Below are 12,700 nucleotides of genomic sequence, written 5' to 3'. Positions count from 1 at the left end.
GATCAAACTATGAAACCCTTAGAAATTTACTTGTTAGAGTAATGTACAGACTACAGTCTATTCCAGGGCTACTCAACTGGCGGACCGCGGTCCAATCCGGACCTTTCGACCATTTAATTTGGACCGCGTCTGCTTGTTTCTTTTGACAGCATAAGCATCGTTTTAGTTTTAGATGATTTTGATACAATTTAAATACACATCTATACAGTTTGTCGTACTGGTACCAATATGCGACAATTGTGTCTATATTTGCGAGCCATCATTTGACGTTTCGTTTATTTAATGAAAAAATATTCTGTATTGTCCGGATCCCAGTAATTTTGAAGTTTTCTAAACGGACCTTTGGTTAAAATAGTTGAGTAGCCCTGGTCTATTGCACTCGCTCTTCACTACATCTTTTTGAGTAACAATGGCCACTTCTATTGTCATAAGCCGTGAAAATTTGATATAAAGTTTATCAGAAAGACGTTTTGAAAATTTCTTTTATTTAATTGCTAACAAAACAACAAAGGAACTCAAGCACAATAAATGATAGCAGAGCGGAACGAAATTCATTTTCCAGACGTTTCCATATTAGTTGTTATGAAACTGAACTTCGATGTTTCGGAAATTTTAATATAAAAACAGTTTTGATCGGTGTCATAAACACCGATATATATGTCGGTGATATGCACTGACGTGCATTGAGTGCTTGACTTCCTACTGAGAAATTCTTAGAACCAAACTCATTAACCATGACATTTCAAGATATTTCAAATAACTTCAATACCGATATAGAAAGAAATTCAATATCGCTTCAATTCAATATATTTGAAGACTTCCCGAAATGTTATATATATATACACTAAAGATATCTTTAAATAATTTCCAATAAATCTCAATTTAATCTTTATTCTATTCAAAAAATCCGACCAGACTTCCAACAACTTTTTCTACGCTAAATACCAGGTCATGGTCTTAAGTTTTAACAACAAACAACCTTCTACAATCTACATCTTGCAAGCATTCATCAAACGCAGCTTCATTGGCAAAAACAACCTTTCCTCTTCCAGTATGTACGAATCAGTATGTTGTTATATGCGATGCCACCAATTCAATCTTTTATTTTTTATTGTCAAAATCAATAAAATAAGAAATAAAATTGAATTACTTTCAATTAATTCACATAGAAATTTAATTATTCATTATAGTTGAAATGATGTTTGTTGATGTTATAAACGAGCTGATACATTCCGTAAGTTTCAAAACAGCAAGTAATGATGTCTTAATGAAACAGTATTCAACGCAATATATATGATGCCCTCCTAGAGCTACTGTAGATAAGAACAAAACTCACTAGGGTTAGACTACATTATAGTTAATGTTGAAGGCGGCAAAAAGCGGACGGCGTGTCACCGAAACGTGCAGTGCCAGCGGAAGCCACAAGCAAATAAAATGCGTTAAAATTTCGACTCGTACTATTCTGCATAGAGTTTTGTTACCTGAAAATATTATTTGTAATATATACTTCTGGCAATTTAGGATGGGGAAATGAAAAAATTATGTTCCACGAAAAAACATTGGTTGACTTAAAAATTCCCCTCTACCAGAACAAATTCCATGTATATAGGAAGGTCAACAAAATTAAATATAAATGGTCCTTGACAGACGTTTGCTGCCTTTGATGAGATTCTCAACAAAAATCCTGCTTTCAAACTCAATGACTCGAAAACTTTCAAAGTAATAGGGTGCATTTTCTTATTGCTAGATTTTGAAAATTGAATGTGCTTGCATTTCAGTTTGAATAAACTGTTGGCTGTTAGTTATATATAGCGAATTAAAAATGCGATTCAAATATATATAATCAATAATTCCATCAAAAAGTGTGCCCTCAGCTTATTTTAGTGATCACGATGTGCCTCGCAAGTCAGCACAATTTCCCACCTCTTGTTATTCATCCAAAAATCACTGGGCCACACAGTAAAATTACGTATACATGGCTATTTGTCCGTGGATTTGGATGATCCTGTTTTTAATATCTGAATAATTTATTGAATAACCGCACGTTTATCCAATAAAGCAACATAGTAGGAATCTAGAATTGTAATTTTCAAGCGCACCACCTTGAAGAATTATGCACATTCTCCCATCAGAAATGGAACTGTACTCGTAAATATTATGATGTTGGCATGCTGGGTAAAGCATTCCAAAATGTTTCCGGGAGTAATGCATTCGCTCTATAGTATGTAAACAAACATATCATCATCTTCTTTTCAATCAAATTTAAAATATATATTTATGCAGGGGATAGTTGCATCCAGGTATTAATATTTAATCACTAAAAATTGTTTCACAATCTGACAATTTTGAGTCTTGCGGTGCTTGACTGCAATGGCCCCATGGCGCCTGCTGATTTGATTTCAATGTTCTTCAGGTAATGTATAGAGTCTGTATACGTTTCGTACGTATACGTTCGTTAATTACGAACTACAGACTCTGAGTGAAATACCAGATCATCAACACATTTGCAGTCTGGGAGCTAGATTTTCTTGATACAAAAAAAAAATTATATAATTTACATTTATGAATTTTGTACAAATAAATTTGAACGATATTACTTTTTTATAACACTACATGTAGAACAAATAGTAGTCTCCGCCATTTCGTCATGAGATAGATTTTTTTCTTAACTTTTTTTTTTAGATTGTTCCTTTAGCCAGTCAGCATCCTTCCTTACAACGTACTTTCTTCACCATTTGTTCTCACGTTTATACTGGTCGACGCGGTGAAAAAAAAACTTGTCAACCTTGTGATTTCATTGAATCCAGTGGTCACTTTCTTATATAAAGCATCTGGCAGGTCTGAATACAGAACTGGATTCAGTGCACTGTTGATCGGTAGAAGCACGATTGCTGCGACGACATATGCAGTATTTGAAACATTTGCTCCTCCTAGTTTACAGAAGGCCAGGATGCAGAACGGTATCCAACAACAGAAGTCAGTTAGGATGAGTCGGAGAATCTTGCGCTGCATTGCTGAAAATATCCGAGAATAAAAAAATTTATTAAAAAAAAAGCTAGAACACTCTAAAAATATGAAGAACGAAAAAAAATTTGAAATTTCTCTTCCTTCTATTTCCATCGTCTATATCAGGGCTACTCAACTGGCGGACCGCGGTCCGAATCCGGACCTTTCGAGTATATATTGGATTTGGACCGCACCTAATTATTTATTTTAGATCATTAGCCCCACTTTTTGAATTTCCTATTATAAAATGACTTTCATAGTTTTGAATATATACGAAAAAAACTATACCACCATAATAAACACTTTCAATTTGCTACTAATCATTAGTAGGTCGAAGAAGTGCTCGTTTAAGGATGCCGAAATATCATTTCTGGAAAGACCGGACCCAAATAATTTTGAAGTTTTGTTTGCGGGCCATTGATAAAAATAGTTGAGAAGCCCTGGTCTATATCATTAGACGATGAAGGTTTTCTTAAACTTTTTTTTTCGCTTGATTTGATATAAATTGCGACGTAGGAGAATGCAACAAACACGAAAGCAAAAAAGTTGAAAACGTTAACAGCGAAAGAGAATGTTTGAATGAAGTTACATCTCACACTCCTGACTTCCAATTCTTTAAAAAGTAGAAGATTACTAGTTGACCAACGTCTTCACTCCAGATTCAGATTGAAAAAAAAAATCGACTCCGGCTACGACATCGCGTTGTCGAACATTTTTACTTCAACATAATGGTGTTCACACAGTTTACAGTGCAAAATGCAAAATATATGATGATTATTTTACCCAAATGTTCTCTTAATCTTGAAATGTTCATGGTCAAAATACTTTTTTGATTTGGATTGAATAAGTTGGTGACTGAAAATTTGTCGAAAATTGAAAACAAAATATTAATGAACGAGATTCGATTTTCTATTCATGAAGATCTTTAAAATAATGGCGTAGTTCTGCAAACTCGTCTATAAAACCTGTTTAAATATAATTTTGAGGTTATCTAAATAAATATATATTGGAATACTTCCAGTTACAGGACAGTATATTGTGGCTAAACTCATCGTTTGACTAGTAATAGAGTAAAAATTAAGTGATTGAATTTTGCATAATTTTTTGCTCATATGTTTCGGATCAAATATATTTGATGAACATAACTGCAATATATATCTTGATTTTTTTTCTTGTGGTCTAAAAATATGGCTTTTAAAGTCAATAACAACACTTTTCGAAGCAGAGGTCTGCTAGACTCATCACCTGGAAATGTCGTATTCGGTTTCAGATCATATGTAAGAAGACTCGTAAAAAGTGTTTTTAGTGTTGTCTTGTGTAACAGTTGCGTTTGAAGAATATGAAGAATACTCAAATTCTGCGAGGCTAACGAACATTCCAGATAAACTTGTAGACAGCGGAAGTGTAGCAATTAAGAAGGATATTCCCCAGGCAAGCAATATCATCAAAAATAGGCTACAGTTTCTTTTGTGGATGACGAGATGATTTGAAAGGCTGGGTGTTAATAAATAGAATTTTGTTAGTAATTGCCACTTAGTAGTTATTTTACCGTAAGTGCGAATGAATTAATATAGGCTCGTTGACAAAACAGAACAGCGCAGTTTTATGCTTTGGCCGCGTATGCCAACCATGTATATATGGAGTGTGAAATAGTCAAATTGCAAAATTTCTCCATAATTTTTCCCGAATAGACAATGAACGATTTGATGTATATATACAGACAATCGAGGACTTGGGTGTCTTCAAATGTAATATATGAATGCCTACTAGAGGTTACTGCGACTGAAGCTCAAATGAATCGGGAATTGGATGTACAGTCCAATTTGTGTCCTAAATCTTCCCTGCCTTTGATTTAGCCTACGCCAAAAATGAAAAATTAAAAAAAAAATCATAATGCATTTTGAATGTATTTGTTCTGTGATTGGATAACAGCCACGTTCAAACGGCATCCCAGCTTTTCTGGTACTTTTGAAATAATACGTTAGAAAAGATTGACGAATCTTTATACGATCTGGTATGTAAACGACAATAAAGTATATATTTATATCATAGCAATAAATAAAAAACGTTGCTTTCCGCATTCATACAGTTATAGTGAGATAATAAAAGGTCTCACCCTATAAATTGAATATGTTCGGCAACTTGTCAGCAGCAACATTGTAATAACTGAAGTTTCGCTTAAAAGAACAGACAATACTCCCAGTATGGTGCATATAGTACTGGATCTCCAAATTAAATCCTTCGAGCAATAAACGCCCTGCAAAGAGGAATCATTGTCTGATCTCTTTTTATTTGAATAAAAAACTGCTCAATATCCCACTCAATTTCCCGCTATTGGGCTTCCCTGGCCATTGCGTGATTTAGCGCTATAATACAAACAATTCATTCTTAATTGCCCTTTAATTTATTCATTCTCATATATAACAACATTTATAATTTGTTAACCTCCGAAGTATTCATGAACTTAGGTATAAAGTACATCATTATCAGAAACTCGCCCTGGGCAGCAGAAAAGTTTGTCCCCCGCTCCCACAACAAAGGTAATGTTGGAAATTGGACGTCAGTCGGAGTGTAGCCTATACAATATCAACCTTGAAAGGCTGGACAGAAAAATCTTTTACTGCCGCAAAGTTCTTTTGTTTCATCCGAGCCGTTACGACAGTCAACAATACCATCACAAACCTTCAATGACTGACAAAACTGCATCGAGTCATAGATGTGCTGCTCAGTGCCAAGGAAGACCCGGAAAGCGGGGGCCAGAGGGTAGGAGGGGTCTGCCTGGTGTAATCAGTCAGTAATCAGTAGTTTATTTCTCACCATACTTAAAATAGGCACAACGGTGATCGGGGCGAACAGGGGACAAAGGAACGTTTGGAAGCGAAAATAAGATTGTTAGAAGGTAAGCTTTTTTGTTATAAATTTAACATTCATTTTTACGCCCTAAATATAGCCAACTGGAACTGAGACAGATTAACGCCAAGAATTATATTATAGATTATTTTGAACGGGCTCGAAAAAAAAACTCGAGTACAAATTACCCAGAAATGATAATTACACAGTTTTACTGGGTAGGAAAGTGGCGGGGTACTAAAGCTGGTAATCGAACAGCGACACACAAGGTCCTAATATATTGCATGAAGGTTTATTTTTCAGCTATTGCGAATCCTTTGATTGTCATTTTCTCATTTTTGTACCCGTAGTGGACCTATCGTTTTGTTATTTTGTTGTTGTTCTTTGGGATGTCATTGAAAATGTATTGGACCTATATGAATCGTTTTGTTATTTTGTTGTTGTTTTTCGTCATGGTATTCTCTTTCTTCTTCTCCCACTTTTGTCGTTGATTACTGGACCAATTGCTTTGAAATTTTCAGTGATTAAAGATAGAATTTTTCTCTAGAGGCTATCACTTTTATTTATTTCTAAATTTTGTAGGAATTATATGAAATCTGACATTTCGTCTAAAATTTTGCTATATTGTTTTCATTCGTGAGAATACGGTTTTTAGTAAATTCGGAAATTTTTTTGACTGTACCGGTACCTTTTACGGTCTTACTATTGCAGTAATGCAAGTTTTGTAGCCCATCATATTTGATTACTTTGATAACAGCAAGTGAATATGGATTGAATCGGATCAATATGCCAAAGAAGAACCGTTTCACGATCGAATTTTTGGCCTACAGGTACGGTACTGGTAATTTACCTTACCGCAGTTTGTTTTGATGAGAGAAAATGAATTGAGTTTTTATATGCGAAGGAAGAATCGTTCCGCCATCGAATACCAGGCCTATAGACCTTTCCCCGACATCAAAACATCCGTATTCTCAACCAATCACAAGCGAGCAGATGTAAACAAACATTCTCCACTGAAAAGTCGCTCAGACAACTTTGGACGCGTTCCGCACAGGTTGCTGGCGGTTTAGGCAGATCTTTGTCCCTTTTTTTCGCTTTTTGTTTTCTTCACAGGGCTGCGAGAATTAGAAAGCTGTAATACTGTATGTTACTTGTTGCAAATCACGTTCACGAAATCTATACATCTATACTGAAAGGATGTACCCGTTGCAGGCACCTTACAATTAAGGTACCGTACAGGTCAACCAACTGCTATTTCGAACCAAAAAATAGTAGACAGTCATACCGGTACCGGTGCAAGGGTACCGATAGCCTACCGTATGTCAGTACGGAAGAATTCGCCTTCGATACGATGTTGCATTTTTATTAAACAGAATCTATTAGTGAATTATTTTGGTAGACTAACTATGTTTTTTAAACGCTGCGCATATGGTATTTGCCGGCCTGACAACCTGTACGGTACTCCTGCCGTTCAAATGGAGTAAGATTTGTGCCTTGTCCGAAGCCACATATTGACCGCCAAAAAGCAATGAGGTGGATAAAGGAATGCAACAGGCCTCACAGTCGATTAAACCTAGGGAAAATCACCAGAAATACCTACGTGTGTACCAAGGTAGGCCAACATAAATATTGTGTTCAATACCGATGATATATTTAATATGTTAATTTTTATATAAATTTTCATACAAGCAATGCGTTCCATCATGCATTTCCATGGAGGCGATGGACCAACTGATGAATACCCGCACCCTATATCAGATTCTTGTCGCCCAAAGCACCATCAAATAGTGAGGTAAGGATTACTTGTACCATAATTTAACTTTGGATCATAATTTAACAGGATCTGTTACAGATACTTCACTTGATACTGAGACATGCGAATTTGACAAAAGTGAGAAAGGATTGTCAGGGATCTAACCAGATCTGCCCCCAGACTCTTTAGTTGAAACTACCTCAAGTGCCGCTAATGAAAATGACAGCGATTTGTCAGACAGCAGAAAAATGTAAGCAAGCATCAGCATCATTTTATTTTGGTTCTCTGGCATAAAACAACACAAAAAGTCAACATAAGTATAAGTTTATTTCGACTCCATAATCAGCATAACAATACATTTGACAGATAAAAATAAATAAAAACCGATTATGAAATCAGGGGAGCAAACGAAACCTTAGATAAGGTTTATAACGTACAAAATATAAGATGGAAGGTTTTGCCAAGAGGAAGTGGTACGTGTTTACTCGCCTAAAATTATTAAGTTATTTCACACACGCTCACGTGCACCCACCAGCCACATACACACACACAACCACTGAGAAGTTATTTAAGTAAGAATAAAACGCGATAAATTTGGGGTATACTATACAGTAAACAAAAAGAATAAATATATACTAGGAAAGAAAAAAATTATTTGCCACATCATATTGATATTTTTGTAATGGTTGCCATTGCCAAATTGATCGATCTTCTAATCGTTAATTGAATTATAAAAGAAATTCTATTGAAAACATATTGCCAAGCTGATTATAGTTGGAGTCAAATGCCAAGTTGCCAGAATTGGGTGCATGAAGAGGTGGGCCGAGACCATTTCATTCCCCAAATTAGAGCCTATTATTACCAAATTATAGTCCAGATTGTACGCTCTGAACTATTTATTACAGGCAAAAAATAATTGTTTAAATAAATGGGATGTATTGTCATTATATAGCGATGGATAGATGATCTATGATGATATTCTGCCTGGGGCAGAGAAAAATTTATCACACCATGCAAAAAACACACAAAATTTCACTATCTATACCTTGGCCAACAAGTCAACTCAAACACCAATAGCATGCCTTAACATAAAATGCATGCATACATAAATGATATAAAAACCACATCCAATTTCAATGACCCACAGCAAATTAAAATCTGAAGGGGAGAATCCAACATAGCTCTACTACTCGCCTAGTTGCAATAATTAGTAACCTTGCAGGAACTATATTATACTATCTACCACCACTCAAACATAAGACCAAGCGTGTATGATAAGGACATCACAGCTAGAAAAAGATAAAAACACGAGCGTGAAGTGATAGAATGTTTGCAGTTATTTAAAGAAAATATCATCCGGGTTTGTCAGCTACCTATATATTTAAAAAAATATATACTCATGCATGTCACAATACCATTTCTTTGGTGCTGGACTAGTTCTGGCCAAGTCATGGCAAGATATAACAATATTATTATAAACAATAATGTGCAAGTGTGGAGTGTCCCCAAGTTTTTGTCATCGAATACCACCAGTAGTAATTTTTAATATTTGGAAACTAAATTCCAAAGTTTGGGTCCAGTAAAAGACAAGAAATGCTGACTCACGGAAGGTACGAATAAATCGGAACTACCTCTTCGGTTGGAGGTATTTTTGACAAGTATGTCATTAAAGCAATTGGGCAGCGCATTATTATCGAAGTCGTAAGCCAGGGATAATATTTCAAATTTCATCATATCTTCCACCTTAAGTATATTTAGTGATTTGAAGTAAGAGTCTACACTTTCACATTTTCTTTTACCAAAAACTATTCTTAAAAAATTATTACAGATCCTCTGCAGTTTTGAGACAAGTGTTTTATTACCATGAAGCCAGACTGAACAACAATATCGAATATGGCTAGGTAGTAATGATTGAAACATTGCCAGTAGAGCTGATTGATCAACACACTGAGATACTTTGGCAGAAACTGCTAGGTTTCTTTTTGTTTTACCAATAACATGCATTATTTGTGATTTCCATGACAGATTTTCATCAAAAATAATTCCTAGAAATTTTATTTCTTTCACTCTTTCAATTTCATTGCCATTGAGCAGTAGGTTTTTTTGAACAACTCACACTTTTATGCTTGCTTGGATGGAATAATACAAATTTAGTTTTGTTAGCATTCAGAGATAATTTATTAACTAACATCCAGCTGTGAATAGATCTTCAAGGTTTTCCCCATGAAGAATCAAGTTAGTGTCACCAGCAAACATGATCGACTCATAGGATTTGAGACACCTGGACATGTCATTAATGTAAGCTAGAAAAAATAATGGGCCAAGTAAAAATCCTTGTGGAAATCCGTGCTTCATGACACAAATATTTGTAGAGAATGAGTTGTCACATTGCACAATTTGCTTCCTGTCTTGAAGGTAGCTCCTGATCCAATTGAATGGGACGCCTCTAATTCCATAGTGATAGGGCTTACTTAAGAGGATTGAATGGTCAATGGTGTCAAAAGCTTTTGAGATATCAAGAAATATTCCAATTGCATGTTGTTTGCATTCAAACGCCTTGGTCAGTTTGTGTACCAAAACATTAGCAGCCATAGCAGTGGAGTGATGCTTGCGGAAACCAAATTGATGCGAGTGGAAAACTTTGTTAGTTTCAAAGTAGTTTCTACTATACATTATTTTTTCAAGAATCTTAGAAAATGATGGTAAAAGACTAATAGGTCTATAGTTTCCAAGATCTGAAACACTACCCTTTTTAAAGAGAGGAAGAACTTTGGATGTCTTGAAGCTTTCAATGAATAATCCACTAGACAGTGAAAGATTAAATATATATGTCAGGATATCAATAATATGTTCTGGAACATATTTCAATATTTTGAATGGAATACCATCGATTCCAAAACTTGACTTGGGCTTCATATCGCGTATGATATTTTCCATTTCTAATGATGTAGTTGGCCTTAAGAACAGAACATGGATGAGGATTCTTGCTTCCCAAGATATGAAATGTAATTTTTGTCACAGCCAGCTGGTTGTGACATATAGTCGAGCAGACTTTGTGCCACTTGGGAAAAGTGTTCATTAAATTTATTTGCAATTTGTGTCTTACTGCAATCAAGTCCAAACAAAGGACAAGAATTTGTTTTATTTTCACCAATAAGTACATTCATTGTTTTCCACACTGCCTTGATGTTGCCTTTGTGAGAAGCAAATTTAGATTTGTAATAATTTCATTTCTTTTTGTGGAGCAATCGAGTATAAAGGTTCCTGCATTCATTGAACTGTAATTTGTGCTTGTCATTTATGCTTTTATTATTTATTAATTTCTTTTAAAGTTTTTGTTTGACTTTGTTGAGTTTGCGTAACTCAGTATCATACCAAGGTTTGTTTGGTCTGTTTTTTGTAAGGAAAAGATTAAGAGTAAGCAAGGGAGAATTTTTCAAAAAAAATTTCAAAGCAAGTGTTGGGATCCTGGATGCTGCTGAAGTCATCAATATCGATAGAATTCAGTTCATCCATAAAAGTATTAAGTTGGACGAAGTAAACTGGCGATAAAGCGTTTCAATTCTGGTTTGAATTTGCTTTTCTAGAAGAGAGCATTGTACAATCGGCAGATGATCAGAAACACATTCTGCTAAAACAGCACTGTTAATTTTTTTATCATATACGTTTGTCCAGATGTGGTCTATACAGGTAGCAGAACTTGAAATTATCCTGGTGGGGCAGTTTATCAGAGAATAATAGGCCATCTACTATTAGAGATAAAAACATAGCCATCCAGTGCATTGAAATGGCCATTTGTACCAGATACAATCCATGTTTCATTTACAGCAATTACATGAGGCTTACAATTCAGTGAATTAGCTAGTGCTCCAAATTTTGTGAAGTTTTTGAAAGAGGCTAAAGATCTGATATTGATTGAAAGAGTCATTAAACCACTTAGTTTAAGGCTATCGTTGAATTTAAGGGCATTGACATCACTGGAGCAGATATATTGATTTGAGCAATTGTACAAGAAAACACTATCAATGTTGTTGAATTCATCAGTATCAGTATTGGCTAATTCAAGAAACATTTTGTTGAGGTATTCAGGATCAAGAATTTTGGTAAGTGCCTGGGCTTCAGCTTTTTCTGTATGAAGGGGAACAAATAACTCAGATATTTCAGAATCAGAGAGACAAGAGAATGGCATACAGTCTATTTCACAAAGGAAACAGCACCAAGGTAATTTCATCAGCTTCAGAATCAAGATTTTCATATTGTTGTCAAGAAATATTGGTACATTTTAAATGTATCCAAGAAGAACAAATGTCACAATAAAGAGCTTTTTGATTGATTCGAACTGATTTGTGGCAATTTCTACGTGGGTATTTTAAATTAGTTTTCATGGCAGTGACACAACAAAATAAAAGTAAAAAATAAAAATGTAAAATGAATAAAATAAGTCAAATATCGAGTCTGGCTATATAGGTTTCCAGATGTTTAAAAGATGGAGAACCATTGATTAGACAGCACTAGCCTATTTAAATAAGAAAAGGGGAGATTAGGAATGAGTTAATCGTTCCCCTCTGCTCATAGGCTACCGCTACGTCTTGAGGTTGGTCCCACTGAACGGGAAGAAGGGAAATTAGTATTGAAGACTTGGGACTTCATGCAGAATTTTTTACAATCTATTGGTGATAAAATTATGTTACTTTATGGAGGATGCTTCGCATGCATGCCATGTCCGGTGTGACCCTTTTGATTGCAATATCATTTGTATGCTGACTGCAAAGTCACACCAAGCTGCTTCTGATGCCAGAAGTTGGCCCTGCACTTGGTAGTATCTGTGGTGTGTGATAAATATCCTTGTTTTGTTAGGTTGTTTTGCATTTATCACTGTCACGTAAATTACAACTTGTTCATAATCACCTGATAACTTTAGAACCGAACCAAGTGGTGGGTGTTTGCCCATCAGACTATGGGCTGACTATATAACAATGAGGTAGTGCTCAGTGAGCGCAATTCTCCCACATTACCAGGAGATGACACCAGGAGCTTTAATAAAATGACTCAGCAGTAAAATCTTTGTGATGCATTATGTCTGTGAATGGA

Source organism: Styela clava, chromosome 2, assembly GCF_964204865.1.
Source record: "Styela clava chromosome 2, kaStyClav1.hap1.2, whole genome shotgun sequence".
In the NCBI taxonomy this organism is placed as follows: Eukaryota; Metazoa; Chordata; class Ascidiacea; order Stolidobranchia; family Styelidae; genus Styela; species Styela clava.
This window is presented reverse-complemented; position numbering follows the sequence as displayed.